The 17,230-nt window shown below is 41.1% G+C and overlaps 1 protein-coding gene across 5 annotated transcripts in view; it reads left to right on the top strand.

The window, feature by feature from the left end:
- The window catches only part of KANSL1 (KAT8 regulatory NSL complex subunit 1), a 182,789-nt gene that overhangs the window by 26,443 nt on the left and 139,116 nt on the right, over positions 1 to 17,230 (top strand). For 3 of the 5 annotated variants that reach the window (XM_035030394.1, XM_035030395.1, XM_035030391.1), the window contains exon 1: positions 1,676 to 1,844. The exons of 1 other annotated variant lie outside the window; for it this stretch is intronic. The gene's annotated coding sequence lies outside the window, so the exon portion shown is untranslated. Of the gene's footprint in view, positions 1 to 1,675; positions 1,845 to 1,970; positions 2,254 to 17,230 lie in introns of those variants that run through there. One more of the 5 variants, XM_035030392.1, reaches the window with a different exon arrangement.

The following is a 17,230-nucleotide window of genomic DNA, read 5'->3' as shown; positions in this document are numbered from 1 at the left end:
ATTCTGATGAATCCCAGAGTTCGTTTTTAAAATCTCAAAGCACTGAATTAATCCTTTGGCAACTTTTTCTTTGGTTTTAAAGGATAGTGGAATTAAACTTTGTATGACACTTTGCATTATATTGCTTAACTTTTTTCATCTAGAAAAGGTTCCATTATTTTATGGCCCTGTTTTGGGAGAGGAATAAAATACTGTGCCGACAAACTGGTCATGAGAAACGATAAAGTGCCACCACTTTAAACCAACTCTGGTAGGAAAGTGGGAAGTTTGCTTTTTGTTGTGAGATTTGGGTTTCTCTGTGGAGTTGTTAAACTTTTAGCATAGCAGTGAACTTCCTTTTGGTGGCGACAGGAAGCATAAATACTCATTGTGTAATGCCATTTGCCTGCTTTGGCGGATCTGCCAAGCCATGACACCCAAAACAAGACGCGTGCTTCTTAACGAAAACTACAGTTCCCAGCGGGCCCGGCGCGGGTGGGCCATCACTTCCCCTCTCGCTCCCGGCTGTCCCTTCCCGGGCTGGCCCGGCGCGGGCCCTGCCTGCGCCTGCGCATTGACGACGTGCGCCTTTTTTTTTTTTTTTTTTTTTTTCCACCCTGGCGGCTGCGGAGCGCTGCGCTGGGGCTAGTGCCCAGGCGTGCTGCAGTGTACGGAGGCAGTCGGCTAGGACAAAGGGCGGCAGAAAGCGCTTCACTGGTCAGGGAGCTTCCTACCCGATTCAGCGCGCGTTTAGCCCTGGAATAGTGTGGCACCGACGGCATTAGCCTGTTTACTACACAGTGCAAACAGTTCCTCGCTCACGTCCTCTTGCTCCGCCGCGCCTGCCTGCCTTGCCCCCTCCTAGCCGGCGCGCGCGGCCCCGCCAGCCCCAGCGCGGAGGGAATGTGACGGCGTCAGTGCCTCAGGTTAGCCTCACCTCTGCCGGAGCGAGGGCCCGCTCCCGCCTGCCGCAGTGCCGCGTGCCGTCGCCGCACGTCTGGGAGCAGCTGGGTCCCGGCGCCGCGGCCTCCGCAGTTGGAGGTGCAGAAACAGCGGCCGCGGCGAGGAGCCATGACTGAGGCGGCGGCGGCCGCGCCTCCTGGCGGCCCGCGGGGGCGGCGCGGCGGGCGCCCCCTGGCGGCGCGCCGGGGCGGAGCGGCCCTTCGCCGCCGCAGCCGCAGCCGGCGGAGGCGCTGCTGTCCCTCCTCCCCGTGTCCCCGGCGCTCGCCCGCTCGCTCGCTCGCTCCATTCTCCCTCCGCTTCAGATTAAAGGGGGGGAGGGAAAAGGAGCTCGGCCGCCATTTTCCCAGTGCCGCCGCCACCGCCGCCACCGCTCGCCGAGCCGGCGGGAGAACAGAGCACCGTAGCGAAGCCGACTCGTCTCGCCGCGGAGGCGCGGGGGGCGGCCGGAGCGCGCTCCCCGGCCGGGAAGAGGCGTGCGGGGGTGGCGGCTGGGGTGCGGGCTCGGGCTGCAGACGGCGGCGCTTGTTTGTGCGGGGCGGGGGGGCGGCTTCACCCTCTGCCCCCGCCCGCCAGTCCTCCCGGCCGGGCTGCGGTCCCCGGCCGTGCCCAGGCCCCGCCGGAGCCGAGGAAGGCCGGAGAAGGGGCCCGAAAGAGAAGAAAAAGCGGCCGCTCCCCGCCGCCGCCGCCTTCCCCTCCCCCTCCGCCTCGCCCCCCCCCCCGCCCGGAAAGTCAGGGCGGCTCCGGGCGCCGGGGGGGAGGAGAGCGGCGGGCCCGGGCCGGAGCCGCCGCCGCGCGCCCCCGCCTGCCGCCGCCGGCCCTCGGCGCCCAGGCCGGGGGCTGTTTGCAAACTGCGCCCATTTTGTGGGGCTGAATCCGCCCGGGCAACGCTCCTCCATCACGTGGTAGGTGCTGCTGCTGCTGCTCCTCTCCTCCTCCTCCTCCCGCTGCCCTTTCTCCTTCTCCTCGCTCTCCCTGTAGCTCCCATTTCTCTCTCTCTTTGTTAGTTGTAACTAGAAGGGCAGGGCAGGGCAGGAAAAATCCCCGGAACTTTAAATGGCCTCTCCGGGCTTCCCCGCTGCGGGTCCGGGGCTGGGAGTCGCCCCAAGGGCGGGGGTGTGCGGGGGCCCTTCCCCACCAGCTGCCGCCTCGTTCGCCAGCTTTTCCTTTGGCGTTCTATTTAAAAATGCGGCCTTACGAACACGGTTTATTCCCGTGGAAAAAAACCCCAAACAAACTCTGGCTCTCGCCTTGAACTTCTCTTGACTGCAGAAGGCCTTTCTCTGCTCGAACACACATCTTGCGCGTTTCACGGTGTGTATCACAACTGATTGTTAAGTCAGATGGTTATTTGTTTCGTGTATTTATTATTTTTGTTGCCTGTATATTGAGGTCACTTGGGTTTTCAGATCTAGTCTCCCTCAGGCGGACGTGTTTGTTTGCTTTTTAAAAAAACTAAAGAGGAAGAGGCATTTATTGGCTTTTAAGTGAGTTTGGGGGGCCTGTTTTCCGGCTGACTGTCTTGATTCTTCAGCAAATAGTTTGATTGTTTTCCATCCGATAAACAACCTTACCCTCATATTTTACTTAAAAATTCTTTTGTTTTCCATTGTCGGGATCCCAGTGTGGTTTTTTGGAGAAACACGTTACTTAACTATTGCTTATAGATTGCCTTAGGGGAGAAGGGGTGACATGATGGCGCCACTTTAACCTCTCTTTCCTCTGATTTTCCCCCCTTTTATTCTGGAGGTCAACTGGAGCATTTTTCCTGATCTGTTAATAAAACTGTATTTGAGAATGTTAACGATACAACTTGTAGGGCTAGAGTTTGGTCCCTTAAGGGTCGGGAGACCCGAATCCCGAGCTCCCCAAAGTTCCGAGAAATCTTCCTAGTCCTCCTGCCTCGCTCCCTCCCCTCCATTCACAATCCTGGTGTTGCCATCTCCTTTGTCACGTGGCTAGCAATCATTGTGTTTTTTTGTTTGTTTTGGGGTGTGTGTTTATATTTTTAAATTGTAGTCCAGAAGAACCTACCCTCTCCCCATTGGAGAGATCAAAACATTTTAGTTGTTTTAGTTTGAGAGTAGGAGAACATTTATAATAAATGATAAAATTACATAATCTTTGCCTTGCATAATCATGATATAGTTATAGATTGTTAGTGAACTTTGTCTCTAAAGCCTTTTCAAGTATGGAAAGTAGTACGTTGGAATATGTTTTGCATTTTTTAGAATAGTCTGTAGTTTTGATTTTTCCCAGCTTCTTGGGTCTTTTAAGTACCACTGTTTACAAAGGCTTAATAAGTGGGTGTGTTTTCCCCTCCCCCTTCTATATGATATACTTGGTTCCTTTTCTAATAAACTGCCTGACCAATTTAGAAATTTTCAGTTGTCTGCAGCCATTGTCAGTTAAAACTATTTTTTTCTCCCAACAACAGGGAATACTTTTGAGTAATAATTGTTTTCCACCTAAAGGTATTTCATCATGTTTCTGTTGCATTTTTGATCCAGAGAATTTTTGCTTTTAATCCTTGAGGTTTAGAAGAATTGTTTCGTTATATGTTTCTTCATCTCAGTTTTCCCAGTAATTGGGTAAATTTCTATATTATAAAATATCAAGTATGTTTTTCTCTTGTTTTACATAGGTTACTAGCTACTTTTCCAATTAAAAAGAAGTCTACAGTGAGTTAGCAAATATCTTTAAAAAAAAAGTAAAAATGAAATGTAGTGATTCTTAAGTGCATTGATTCATTTCCTTTTATCATGTATATTTTTAATGGTTTGGGCCATTTTCTTTGCTAACAGTTACATCATGTCATGTGATATGTACAGTGTGATGTGTAGTTCTAAAAATAAGGCAAGGTAAAAATGCTCATCCCTTGGGAATTTAAAAAATGTATTATATGTAGGGTAACTGTCCTCAGTCATGGAATTTTGATTTTGATTTCCGCTTTGTTTCTCCAACAGAATTGCAATTTCTTTGACCTTTCCCGTATTTGATATATTTGTTAGTGATCTCATGATTTGAGGTGGTTAACTTTATTTCTCAAGTATGCACTACTTGGAGGGAAACGTTAGATGTGACAACGATTCTTAACATCTGTGTTATAGTGAAGATGGTTTCTGAGGACTACTACATTTAAGTATATATAAAATAACTTTTTGATTTGTGTCTGTAGACATTTGAGAGTGATCAATTAATTATTGATAGAGTTTGAGGTAAGGCAGGGCTTTTGGTCCTTCCACTTACATGAATCTGTTGAATGAAGTATTTAGAAGTGTCCCTTCATCTTTCCTGAAAGCCTTATTCAGAATGTTAGTATTTGACTTTTGTGCTTTACCAAAGTGAGATGTTAAATTTTTGTCTGATTTTTTTTTTATTCCTGCCTACACACGTTATTTCTGTGGTTAAACCTGCAGAACATTCTTTGATTGTTAGACTTAACATTATCCTGTTGAGGAAAATTCTGGAAGCTGGAAAATGAGTAAGCCTAGTTCACTTTTGAGCTTTTATCAAGGTGAGAAGAAAGGAAAATACTCCCATTTTTTTTCTTCTTCAAACACTGCCAGTACTCTTCCTTCTTCAGTAATGCTACACTGTAAGCAGTGTCTCTACATCATTCCATTTTATTGGGTTGACCACAGATTTTAATTGTATTTTAAGGTGAATAACAAGTTTTAGATTTGTTCTGTTTGACGTAACCAGAATTATGTAAACTGTAAACAGAGGGCCATTATGAGTGGTGATGCTGGTTTGAGAAGGTATTTTAGCATTGAGTGGAGTAAAGCTTAGTTGCCTTGTTATGCTGGAAAAGCAATTTTAAAATGTAAAAAATATGCTAGTGCATATTGGATTTTCAAAACAAGTTATTGAAAATCCTTTGTTTAAAGAGTAATGCCTATTCCTCTTATATTTAGTCAGCTTCCTTGGGGGAATTGGTAGGGGTTATTTTTTTCTTGGTGAAGCTGTTAAGATACAGAAACTAAGTGACTTCCTTCCTGGAGAGAGATTTTTAAAAATTGATCCCCCTCCCGCCCCCCCCCGCAAAGGATATCTCCCCTGAGTTTGGAAAGGAGGGAATAGTACACGCTAAGTATGTGGTCTTTTGTGGATTGCCCCAGAATAAATCTTGTCATTGAGCGGTTTATTTAGTTTTAAAGCACCTTTTCACCACCCTCTTTCTCTCTTTTAGATTAAGTTTCTGGCTTGATTGGTTAAACTGTTCTATGTCTCAGGAAGCATATTTTAACTTTGGTCCCGTTTTACTTGATCACTTTATGAAAGAGTACAGTGCAGGTGTCTCTAATAAAATGGCCTAAACACCTGGCTTGCCTACTGTGTCAGTGCAATGAGTACTTGGACCATGTCCTTTTCCTAAAATAGGACTTTAAATACTTTCTGGAAATCTAAATTCAGACTAGTTTTTGAGTCTTCATGTTGATTCTGAAGATGTATGTTTGAATTATAGTTTCTATCCTAATAAATGCTTATTAGCCTCTGGGCATACTAAAAGTTGTGCAAAAATACTCCTGCCTGAGTGCAATAATTCATAACACAAAATAAAACTCTTTCATCAGTACTTCCTACTCCCTGGAATGTGAGATCAAAAAGACAGTATGAATTAGAAAAGACAAATATCCCACTGTACCAGAGGTCACCAACTCAATTTTGAAGGCCACAAGAAGGGGTAGAAAGTAAGTGGTATCCTTGGGTGTCACTTGCAGTTTGTGGGTCATAGGAAAAAGATGTGTGGAAGGGTCTCTCTTAGTTATTAGTTCAGTTACCATTTGTTCCTACATTATGCCATGTGCTTGTCTTTTACAATGTAGGGTAAAATGTATAGAAGAAAATAAGCCAGTTGATGTGATTTTCCAAAAAGAACTGAAATAGGTACTTTTTACGTGTGTTAACCTTTTACATGTCTTTGATAGAATAAAGGTAAAGCTAAAAATGCAGAGTACAAGGAAACCAGCTTCAGTGTAGAGAGCACAACTGACAATTCATGAATGAAAAATAAGCTTGCGTAGTCTGAACGAGAAACTTAAAGAGCATATATGAGGATTTTAAACTTTTTTATGCCGGGAGGCCTTCAACGTGGAGACGTTTTAAATTCTTGTTTTTTTGTTGTTGTTGGGTTGCAGTGTCTGGCAGATAGTAACTGTTTAATGAATGTTACCTTCTGCAAGCCTTGCTTTTCTCCAAGATTTTAAGCTAGCTCCATAAAATTTTAACATTTGAATGCCCGACCCCCTAGGGAGTTATTTAGCTGAGAATTATTTAGCTATACATTTTATTGTTGTTGATTGTAAACTTGCCTTTTTTCTCTAGTTCTAATTTTTTTAGAATTACAGTTGCCACCCCAAGCTTTTGGGAGTCAGGAAATGTAATAAGGTGGAGGTAAATTCAGCGCAGTTTTATCTAAATGTTATCAAAAACTCTGGTTCTTGTTACTTGAACAGGAATCCCAAATGAGATCTCCTTCTGAATTTTAAATACAGCATATTCTTCCCTTGTTTGGAAAAAGTTGAGTAGTATCAAACTTAATGGAGCCCCTCACCTTTTAAATTCTTTTTAAGAAAGGAGCAGCTTAAGGTCAGACCTGGTTAAATTCAGTTGGAGGGCAAATGTTGAGGAATAAAAAAGGTGAATAACAATTTTGTTGTTAGGATGTTAGACCAAAAATTGCTAAAAACTGGTATGTATGCTTTCTCTTGCTATTTGCTATTTGGCCTTTGTAACTGCTTATTAGCACCTCCCCCGGAGGGTGTGAAGGGACAGAGGTGAAAGCTGATTAGTTTAGTTTCTGATGTTTGCTAGTAGAGAGGCTTTGTAGAAATACTAGTTGATTAAGTTGAAATGTCAGGGAAGTTTGATTAAACTGTTCATACATTACCATGGAGAACTGAGGATGTTTGAAGACCTCAAGCATATATCAAAAAAAACTGGACTGCTGTTTTTCAGTTACTGATTTACTGCTTACCGCTTAGTTTTCCCTTTGGCCTCCCAAGTGAATGAAAGGAGGATGTTAGTATTAACTTTTTTCCTGGCATTGGAAAAGTTAATTTTTTTTTTTATCATTAATTCAAAACTCTTAAGGGATAAGGTAAGTTTTTGAATTGCTTGGACCCTTCAAGCAGTGTCTGGTTTTAGGATTGTTCAGAAACACTCGTATTATTAGAGTTTGTTAGAAAGAAATGAGATAAAAATACATTTTTCTTTCTTTTGTGAGCTAGATTGGTAGGAAATTTGAATTCAGATGATAGGGTAGAAATAGGATAAAACTCCAATATATACTTTGATACATAGTCATTTTTCAAAAGTTTTCTGTTTATATGTTTTTAAACACAAATGGGATTATACTTGTTATGTGGCTTTTTTTATGTAGCTGTATATCATAGAGGTTTTTCAAATTAAATTATGCAGTTCTCTTTTAAATAACTGCATAGTATTCTAGTGTGTCTTTTAAGTTCAGTTTTTTTCCTTGTGTTAAAATTTTTCAGTGAAAGAATTATGCATATTTCTTTACCTATGAGAGTATTTTCTGTTGGATAGGTTCCTAGAAGTGCAGTTACTAGGTAAATGTTTGGGTAGTTGCATTAAAATTTTTGGTAGATACTGCTTTCAAAAGACTTATGTAACCAAATTTAATAGTTTAAAAAGTACATTTAAAAAGTTTGCCAGTCTGAGTGCAGGTGCTTGGCATTGAAAATGACTGGAACCTGAGGTAGATGAAGTCTGTGCTAGATTCACTTGATGCCTGCTTCTCGTTAGGTTGTTATCTTTATGATCAGACATTCTATTAACTTCATAATGGATCCCCATCTGATGCATTCAACATACAGTGCTCGGGTTACCTAACGTGTATTGGTCTTCTTTCTGCCAGGCACAGTGCTACATGTAGGGGATAGAGATAAAACAAGCCATAACCCTCCCCCTCTTTTTTTTTTTTTTTTTAAAGAGAAGTGTACAGTCTAGGGAAGGAAGGGACAGACAAGATTGGGAGTTTATATTACATTATGAGCTGTTGCCCAGGGTGTCATGAGAGTGCAGATAAGACCCTAGAGAGGGAAGGACCCCTAACTCAACCTGTAATGAATGGGGAATACTTGAAAGAGCATGTGATCTTGGAAGTGAACCTTGAAAAGAAAGAGTAGTGCGGGCAGAGGTGTAAGGGCATGGAAAGAGCCTGGAGCTATAAATAAGATTCAGGTGGCTGGAGTGGGGACAGGTTGGAGATGAAGCTGAGTGTAAAAAGGGGCCAGATATATGCTGTGTAGGGAGTTTATCCTTACCCTAGAGTCACTGAAAGATTTTTAAGAGGATCACAGCAAGGTCAGATTTATGTCTTTTTCTCCTTCCTTTCTAATAATTATTTTGGTAGTGGACGCTAGACTGAAGGCTTGCTGAGACAGGAAGAAAGAACAGTTGGGAGATTATTACTGCCTGAATTTACTGTAGTACATAATGAGGCTGTGAACTGAGGCAGTGGCATTAGGATGCAATGAATGTGCCTATCATTCTACCTATTGAACCCTCCCTACTCAGGCTTCAAAATTCAGTCAGAATGTCCTCTCTTTCTGGAACCCTTCCTTGACCCCTTCACGCAAAGCACAGTATTTATCATCTGGTTTTACCTTTGCACCTACTTTCTATCCTCTTATCTTTGTCATTAATGAAACTGCTTCTATAGTCTTTTTATTACTTGTATGTGGCATTAGTATGTGCTTAAATGAGTTATCTATGATAGCTGGTAAATCAGTAGTTGGGATCAGTATTCACTCACATGGGGAATGTTGAGCGACAGGAATTGGTTTTGGATTTGGTGTTGGGGGCAGGGAATGGGTTTGGATATGGGATTCTTGAAGTAGCTGTTATGAGTGATGCTGGGCCCTCCCTACTTACTCTTTAGGTTTCAACTAAGATACTGCCTCCTTTGGGAAGCCTTTTATGACCCTACTGATTCGGCTTGTGTGAGGGCCCCTTAATGTGGTTCCCTGGGATTCCCTGATCACACAGTAGTGTCTGTCTTGAGTGGTCCTTTTCATTCTTGTAGGCACTTAGTGTGGTGATTTGAATGTTGTAGGCATTTTCATAAAATGTTTATTGGAGATCATCAGTTGGTGTTCCCTCACTGACTTTCGTCTAAAGACTAAAATTCCACGTCTAGTGTCTAGCAATTAAGGCTCTTCCAGTTTAAATCTAGCCTTCAGCTACTTAGGGTAGTAGTTAAAAGCATGGGTTTTAGATCTAGAGGTTTGAATTGGAATCCTCCCTCTGCAGCTTAGTAGTTGTTTGATCTTGGGCACATTACTTAACTTTTGAGCATCAAGGTTCCTCATCTATAAAACGAGAGTAAGAGTACTTGCTTTTTAATGTTGTGAGGATTAAATGAGAGCATATGTATAAAACAGTACAGTGACATAGTAAAAGGTTAGTTAATGTTAGTGAACAGCAGTCGTAATAATAACCTATCCTCCCGTCAGAGCTGTGTTTCCCTTAGTAATTATAAACCCAAACCGTATTCAGTTATAAGAAGCCCTGTTGGCATGGGAACATATCAGGGACTAGGGTGGGTACAGTCCCCATTAGTTCGTTTTATAATAAAAAGTTTGCCTCCTATTCTCTATTGTATTCCATAACAAAACATTTGTTTCCACGTAAAAGAAATACTTTGCAGTGTGTCCCATTATGTAGCTTTCAGTACTTTATCAGAGATCACTACATAGCTGCATTCTTCCTCTCTTTCTCTTCTTGAGAAGCTGTACATGTACCACTTGGTTCATAGGAGGTCTTCGTGGATCATCTCTCAAATCCTTTCCCATTATTTCGAGTGTGTTAGTTTCTTCATTAGAATTTCCTCATCTTTCTCTGGGTAGCAAAATGATGTCTTTTGACTGCTCTAGCCCAGTCACTAAGTACCCACAGTGCTTACTGTGTTCCAAGCTTTAGATAAAGTTAGCATGCCTAAGAAGGATGCTAAGGAACTTCGCCATCGTGGAACTAGAATTCATAAATTGACAATTGGGGAACATTCAGATAGTTTGAATTGAGTGATGTTGACTTTTTTTTTTTTTTTTTTAAGATTCTATTTATTTATTCATGAGAGACAGAGAGAGAGACAGAGAGGCAGAGGGAGAAGCCGGCTTCCCGTGGAGCAGGGAGCCCGATGCGCGGGACTCGATCCCAGGACTCTGGGATTATGACCTGAGCCGAAGGCAGACGTTTAACCATCTGAGCCACCCAGGCGCCCGAGTGATGTTGACTTTTTAAGTGCATCGTACAATTTAAGCAGGAAGAGAGAGATGTGAATCTGAACAGTCTGGAAAAGTTTTTGTGGAAATGCCATGTATTGAAGTATTAATTAAATTTTGAGCCTAAAAGTTAGAAGGGTCTTCCAGGTAGAAGCTGCAGAGTTTATGGAGTTGGGAATCTGGGGGAGTTCTAGGTCCACTGTACCTGATCCATTTGCTGTGATACTGTGTTAAATTTCATCTTGGAGAATTTGGACTTCTGAGAAATGCACGAGGAGCTATTCCAGAGTAGAGAAGTGAGGTAATAAAAAGGTACGGACCAGATTGAAGGACCAAGGCTGTCAAGAAGTCATTAGCATAATTTAGGTTTGAGTTAATGAGGCCCCAGACTGGGTTTGGGTTGATAAGGTTAGGAATAGAAAGGATATACCACCCGAATAGCCTTATGAGAAATAAATGGAAGGATTTCATCATGAAGGAGATGAAGTTATGAAGGAAAGAGAGTCTTCTGTCTTTAAGAGCCTTCACATTTTGTTTGTGTCGTTTATTTGGCCCTTCTACAAACTTTAGCCCCTTCCAACTTCTGTGTTTAAGCTTGGAGGGGAAACTTTGCTGATTCTGCTGTGGCGACCACCTTAGTTGTGCTCCTGGCTGCACCCTGTCTGGGTTACTGCTGTAGCTTCATCAGTGCTCTTTGCCTTTTTACTTTCTTTTAATCCATCCTGTCCACCTGGTCTCTAAAGCACAGTTCTGGTGTGTCACTTCCTATTTGAAAAACCTTTAATGACATTCTGCTGCCTTTAAGTGTGAGTTAAGGGTGGCTACTCAAGGTTGTCCATTAATGATCTGGCTTTAGACTGCCTTTCCACTTTTTTCTGTACTGTTTCCTCCGTTAAAATATGCTTTATATTTCAAGTAAATTGATCATTTCTTTTAGCCTCCAGGATGTCCTATGTTTTCCCACAGCCTTGCCTTTTCCCATGCCATTTCCTTTCACAAGAATGCCACATTACCATTCTCTTGCTATAGCCTTTTACGTGATGATATTTTAGCTAATTTTCAAGTTTCAGTTGAAATTTTGACAACCTCATGGACACTTCCCTAACCATCCTTCCTGCTCCTATTTCTTTACTTAGTGCAGAGTAATGAGGTAATGGTGGGGAAGAGACTAATAGAAGCCACATTATGGGCAGACTTTTCTTCCGCATCTGATTTGTGCTTCTGTTTCCAGGGAAAGTGTGGTTTGTTGGCCAGCCCAGTGGCCACACCCCTCTCCTTGGGTCTCTGCGGCTTATCAACATTTTTGCAAGGTGGATGCTGCCAGATTGTTCTTGTGTACCTGGAGTCCTGTCTTGGGAACTCTAAAGGAATAAGACAAGGCTTTCACTTGTAGATGTGGAGTGTTTGAAGCAGCTAAGATATGTTTTGCTTCCTGCAAAGAAAATATTTATGCGGACAACAGTTAAAAAAAATACATGTATGTATAAAGTCTGTATCTAGGCAGTGGTTTTCTATTGGAACATGTGATCTTGCCCCCTAGGGGACATGTGACGTGTCTGGAGGTGATTTGGGTTGTCATTACTGGTAGAAGGGTGCTGCTGGCATCTAGTGGGTGGAGCCAGGGATGCTGCCAGAGGAGAGGCCCCTCCCCACCACAAAAAAAGTATTTGGCACAGGATGGCAGTAGTGCTAGTGTTGAGAAGCTGCCCTAGGGGTATATTTTTGCCTCCCAAGTGCTGCTTGTGTCAGGTGGAAGTTTTTCCTTGAACCTGTATTTCAGTTTAGACTAAGAGAATCATAAGCATAGGAAGAGACCCTGAAGGTTACATAATTGAACTTTATCCCAACTTGTATCCTTCAGAACAGTGTTCTGCAAGATACTAATAGGTGTAATGGGAAAAAAGAATGTTCATTTGGTTTGGTAAAGGCAAGCATTTAAGTATTCAGTCTGATGAAATGCATTGTGAATCTCCGTCAGGACAGTTTTCCCCAAATGTGTTTGCCTGCTGAACCCATCTGACATCTTCCAGTCCCCAAAATGCTTCCTTGGAACTGGGAGGAGAACCATTAATACCTAGCTCAATCTTTTATAGCCCTCTTTTTGAGTTTCTTCAAACTTACTGCAGGATCTTAATTAATGTCAGTGACAGCATGTGTCAGATTGTGGTTTATTAAATGAACTAAAAATTGGGATATTTTAGGTTTCTTTATTTTGAACGTACGGTACAACTTAATATTATCTGTCCCCACTAGTAAATTGGAAGTTATAATCCCATCCTGAAACCTGCCCAGGTAGTTATGAGGATTAATAAGTTAATTACAGCTTTTAATGCTTTGTATTCTTTGGAGAAAGGTTATTTATCATAAGTTCTGTTTTTGTAAAACTGCTTGAGAGTCTTTCTCTGCTTTAAATTGAAGAGTGAAGCTTTTGGGATTCAAGTGGGATGGGAATCATTGCTTTAATGAACATTTTGCTCAGTATGTTAAATTTTTGAAAGTTACCTTGACATTTTGCCTTACTCAGATTTTTTGGTTAAGAATTTGCATTATTTTCTTTTTGCTTCTTTTCCTTTTATTATGCAAGTAGTAGATGTTTATGGTGGAGACAGTATATATGCTAGAAAACAAAAGACAAAAGAATCTTAACCACCTACTTTTTTTTAGACAAAAATGAGCCCATAGTATGAGTTTTGTTTTTTGTAACACCTTTCTGTTTTTTCATTTAACAGTGGAGCAAGCACTTTTTCAAGTCAGTAAATGTAGTTCTACATTGTTATTATTTATGGTTGCATGGCTGTTGCATACTTTAAACAAGTTGTTGGGCATTTGATTTGCTTTCTTTTTATTGTAAGCAACATCATGAAGTATTAAAAGTAAATCTAGGGGTGCCAAGGTGGCTCAGTTGGTTAGGCGTCGCACTCTTGATTTTGGCTCATGATCTCAGGGTTGTGAAATCAAGCCCCGCATTGGGCTTTGTGCTGGGCATGGAGCCTGCTTAGGATTCTCTCCCTCTGCCCCTCCACCCCTCACTTGTGCTCTTTACCCCCCCCACACACAAAAGTAAATCTAAACATATAGCAAAAATTAAAGAAAAGTTCTAAGCTTTGGTAGTCTATAGCAGTTACAGCTAATACTGAGTGCTAACTAGATTTGCCATGTCCATTTTTATGGGCATGGGTCCTCAACTACAGTGATGTTTTAGGGAACTATTTGCTTTATATTTTTCCTGTGCATTAAGAAGTCTTACTGAAATTTATTCCTTTTATATTTGCTTTTTGTCTATAGGTTATAATAATAGTGCAAATAATGGGTGTTTGTATCAGGCACTAGGCTAAGTAATTGTAAGTATTTTATTTAATCATCAAGCAGCCTTTTGTGGTAGGCTCTGTCATTTGCAGATGAGGAAATTGAGGAACCACATAAATAATTTAAATGAGGGTAGAGCCAGAATGTGAAGCCAGACCTGTTCCCCATACTTAACAGAGTGAGTGTCTTTGGGGGTAACATTGAATCTCAGCATAGTATTTTAAGTCAGTAAAGGGAAAGGATGAAGATTTCAGTTTTTTTTTTAACAGTATTGTTTTGATACAGAAATAAAGATTTAGGAGTTAGGAATGGAATACCTTCTGAAGAGGTTGCCTTTCCCCTTCTCTCCTTTCACCCTCCCTACTTATTTAGGTGATTGTTTTAGTAACTACTCTTGGCAGTGTGCATCCTGTGGGGATACTGAGACCGAGGAGAGCGTGTGTAAACAAAATAAACTCTTGCCTTTGAGATGTACGTGATTAATGTCAAGTTCACAGATGTACTTTCAGAGGGCCAGAGAAATCTTGAAAAAGTTGGGATTTGAGCCAGAAGATTTTTAAGTTGTGAACTTTAAGGAATTGTATAATTCTAAACCAACTGCTTAAGTACCTTCTGTGGTGTGATGTTAATTATGACCCATTTTATGTGTGCTGGGTGAGCCTGGGTTTTCCTGAGTAAGTTTTGTGTAAGCTATGTAACATCTGTGTCCTTGCCTGGGTCCCCATGGGGGGGGGCGGGGGTGTTTCCTGCCATGGCTGAGACTTACTGCAGAGCTCTGGGTTAGTAGACTACAACTTCTCACAGCTACTCTTCTCACATGTTGTATTGCTCATCTTATACTGATAACGCGCCTTTCTTCATTGTTATTATCAACTATGTATTGATGTCAGTTCAGAAGAGGAGACATTCTTGATGGGAAAGACCTGATAGTGATTTTTGTTTATGGGAGAAAATCCTTTTTTTTTTTTTTAAGATTTTTTATTTGACAGAGATAGTGAGAGCAGGAACACAAGCAGGGGGAGTGGGAGAGGGAGAAGCAGGCTTCCTGCCGAGCAGGGAGCCCGATGCGGGGCTTGAGCCCAGGACCCTGGGATCACGACCTGAGCCGAAGGCAGACGCTTAACGACTGAGCCACCCAGGCGCCCCTGGGAGAAAATCCTTTGCATCTTATAAAACTAACTCAATGTATTTTGAACAAATAATGTGAACATTGGTTCATTTGACATTTGGTCTGTAGCACAACTGTTTATACTATATTAGGAATTATTACTAAATTTAAAATCAAATAGGGAAAGTGGACATAGAACAGTTTGTGACACATTGAATGCCATATGCCCGAAAAGTCCATAAGGATAAAACTCCGTAAGCCCCAGAAGATCTTAGTTATTTCATAGGACGTTTATTAAACTACAGTCTTAGAACAAGAAACTTTTGGCAAATTATATAGAGCAATAGACAAATTTGACTTTTAAGTGTACTGGTATTTGTAAGGATGGTTTTCTCAGTCATTTGCTTAAATATTTCAATATTAGTAATTTGAATTGTCATACTTTAAAGAATCTTAGTGTATTCCTGTAGGGCCTGTATTCCTGTGTTGGTATTGATCTAGAGATAAAAATGTTTGACCAAATTGGAAGTTGCCCTTTTTTTTTTTGACTGGGGAGGAGGTTGCGTTAGTTCAGTGATACACAAATTTTTTGGTTTCAAGACCCTTTTTTACTCTTCGAAAATGTTAAGAACCATGGGCGCCTGGGTGGCTCAGTCGTTAAGCGTCTGCCTTCGGCTCAGGTCGTGATCCCAGGGCCTTGGGATTGAGTCCCGCATCGGGCTCCCTGCTCGGCAGGAAGCCTGCTTCTCCCTCTCCCACTCCCCCTGCTTGTGTTCCTGCTCTCGCTGTCTCTCTCTCTGTCAAATAAATAAATAAAATCTTAAAAAAAAAAAAAAAGAAAGAAAATGTTGAGAACCACAAAGAACTTCCTTGGGTTATCAATAGTTGCTGTATTAGAAACTTTGAGAAATTTTAAAAATAATTATTTACTAATTCATTTTAAAATGACAAAACCCATTACGTATTATGAAAAATAACTTTTTACCAGAGCAGAAAGGTTTAGTGAATGGTATTGTTTTATGTTTTTGCAAAACTCTTTAATGTCTGGCTTCGTAGAAAACAGGTTCTCATATCTGCTTCAGCATACATTCTGTTGTGACAGGTTGTTTTGGTTAAAGCGTATAAAGAAAATCTGGCCTCACACAGATAGGTAGTTGGAAAATAGAGGAATAGTATAATAGCCTTTTTAGATAAATGTGGGTATTCTTTGACACTTACACACATAGTTGACAAGTAGTAGTTTCATAAAGGTTAGTTGCACTGTGGAAGCAAAAACTTAAGTCAGTGAATTTTTTGTATTCTGTTAGATAAAATCCATTGGTCTGTCTTGCATTTGCTTTTACCCATGCATCAGTTTCCAACATACATTGGTCATTTGGTCATTCACTGAGTTATGCAGATCTTCCAGATGTTGACACATATGGTATCAAAAATTTCACATTCATTGATATTAGAAGGAATCTATTTAATCGGAAACAAGTTTTTTAAGTATTGGGAAAATTTTCGAGCTCGTGGTGGGCACAAGTTTTCAAAATACTTATTTTTGCTTGAAAACTCAGATTTTATCATTGGCAACAAACATTAGTGGTTTTCCTTGAAATGATAGGTTCACTTTGTTCATTTTTGAGAAAATACCTAACTACTCAAGTCTGAATAACCATAGTTTGTCAGTTGTTCTGCCAAGTAAAAATAATGTCCTGCAAAAAATGCTTCCAGTTCAGCTTGCAAATCAATTGTATAATGCTTTTTCTCAGACTTCTTAAAGAAGCAGAAGTTGCTTTATGTGTACTTTTCCTTTTATCACACAGTATTTAAAAATGTATACTCAAAAAAGTACATACTCAAGATTGGAGATTTAATAAGATTTATAATTTCATCAAAGACATTATTAGAAGGAATGGACTTTTTTTTTTTTTTAAACTGTCAATGAGTAGAGCATACAATGACCAGTGACTGTTAGTACATTGCCTCTGCCTTGATTTATGTGAATGTACCTGCAGTTTTGCTCAGCCTTGTTTTTGCACCCTCAGTGTAAACTTCCATGCAGTGAGAAGAGACAAATACAGTTTAGTATTAATATGAAAATAGCTTTGGTCTTGTGAACCCCTGAAATTCGAGCTCCTAAGTTTGTAGGCCATGCTTTAAGAATAACTGGCTTATTAGCCCCTATGTTTATAGCAGCATTATTTGCAATAGCCGAGATATGGAAGCAGCCCAAGTGTTCATTGACTGATGAATGGGTCAGGTCCATTCATATATGTAGTGTGTGTGTGTGTGTGTGTGTATATATATATATATATTATTCAGCCACAAAAATGAATGAAATCTTGCCATTTGCAACAACATGGGTAAGAGCTAGGGAGTATAATGCCTAAGCGAAATAAGTCCATCCGAGAAAGACAAATACCATATGATTTCACTCATCTGTGGAATTTAAGAAACAAGACAAATTAAGCAAAGGGGAAAAAATAAGAGACAAATCAAGAAACACTCCTAATTATATATATATATATTTTAAAGATTTTATTTATTTATTTATTTGAGACCGAGAGAATGAGAGAGAGAGAGAGCCCATGAGAGGGGGGAGGGTCAGAGGGAGAAGCAGGCTCCCTGCCGAGCAGGGAGC

The sequence above is a fragment of the Mirounga leonina genome, unplaced genomic scaffold (genome assembly GCF_011800145.1).
Source record: "Mirounga leonina isolate KUSES-001 unplaced genomic scaffold, KU_Mleo_1.0 Mir_364, whole genome shotgun sequence".
Lineage (NCBI taxonomy): Eukaryota > Metazoa > Chordata > Mammalia > Carnivora > Phocidae > Mirounga > Mirounga leonina.
The sequence above is the reverse complement of the archived record's forward strand: the minus strand, read 5'-3'. Positions and strand labels throughout refer to the sequence as shown.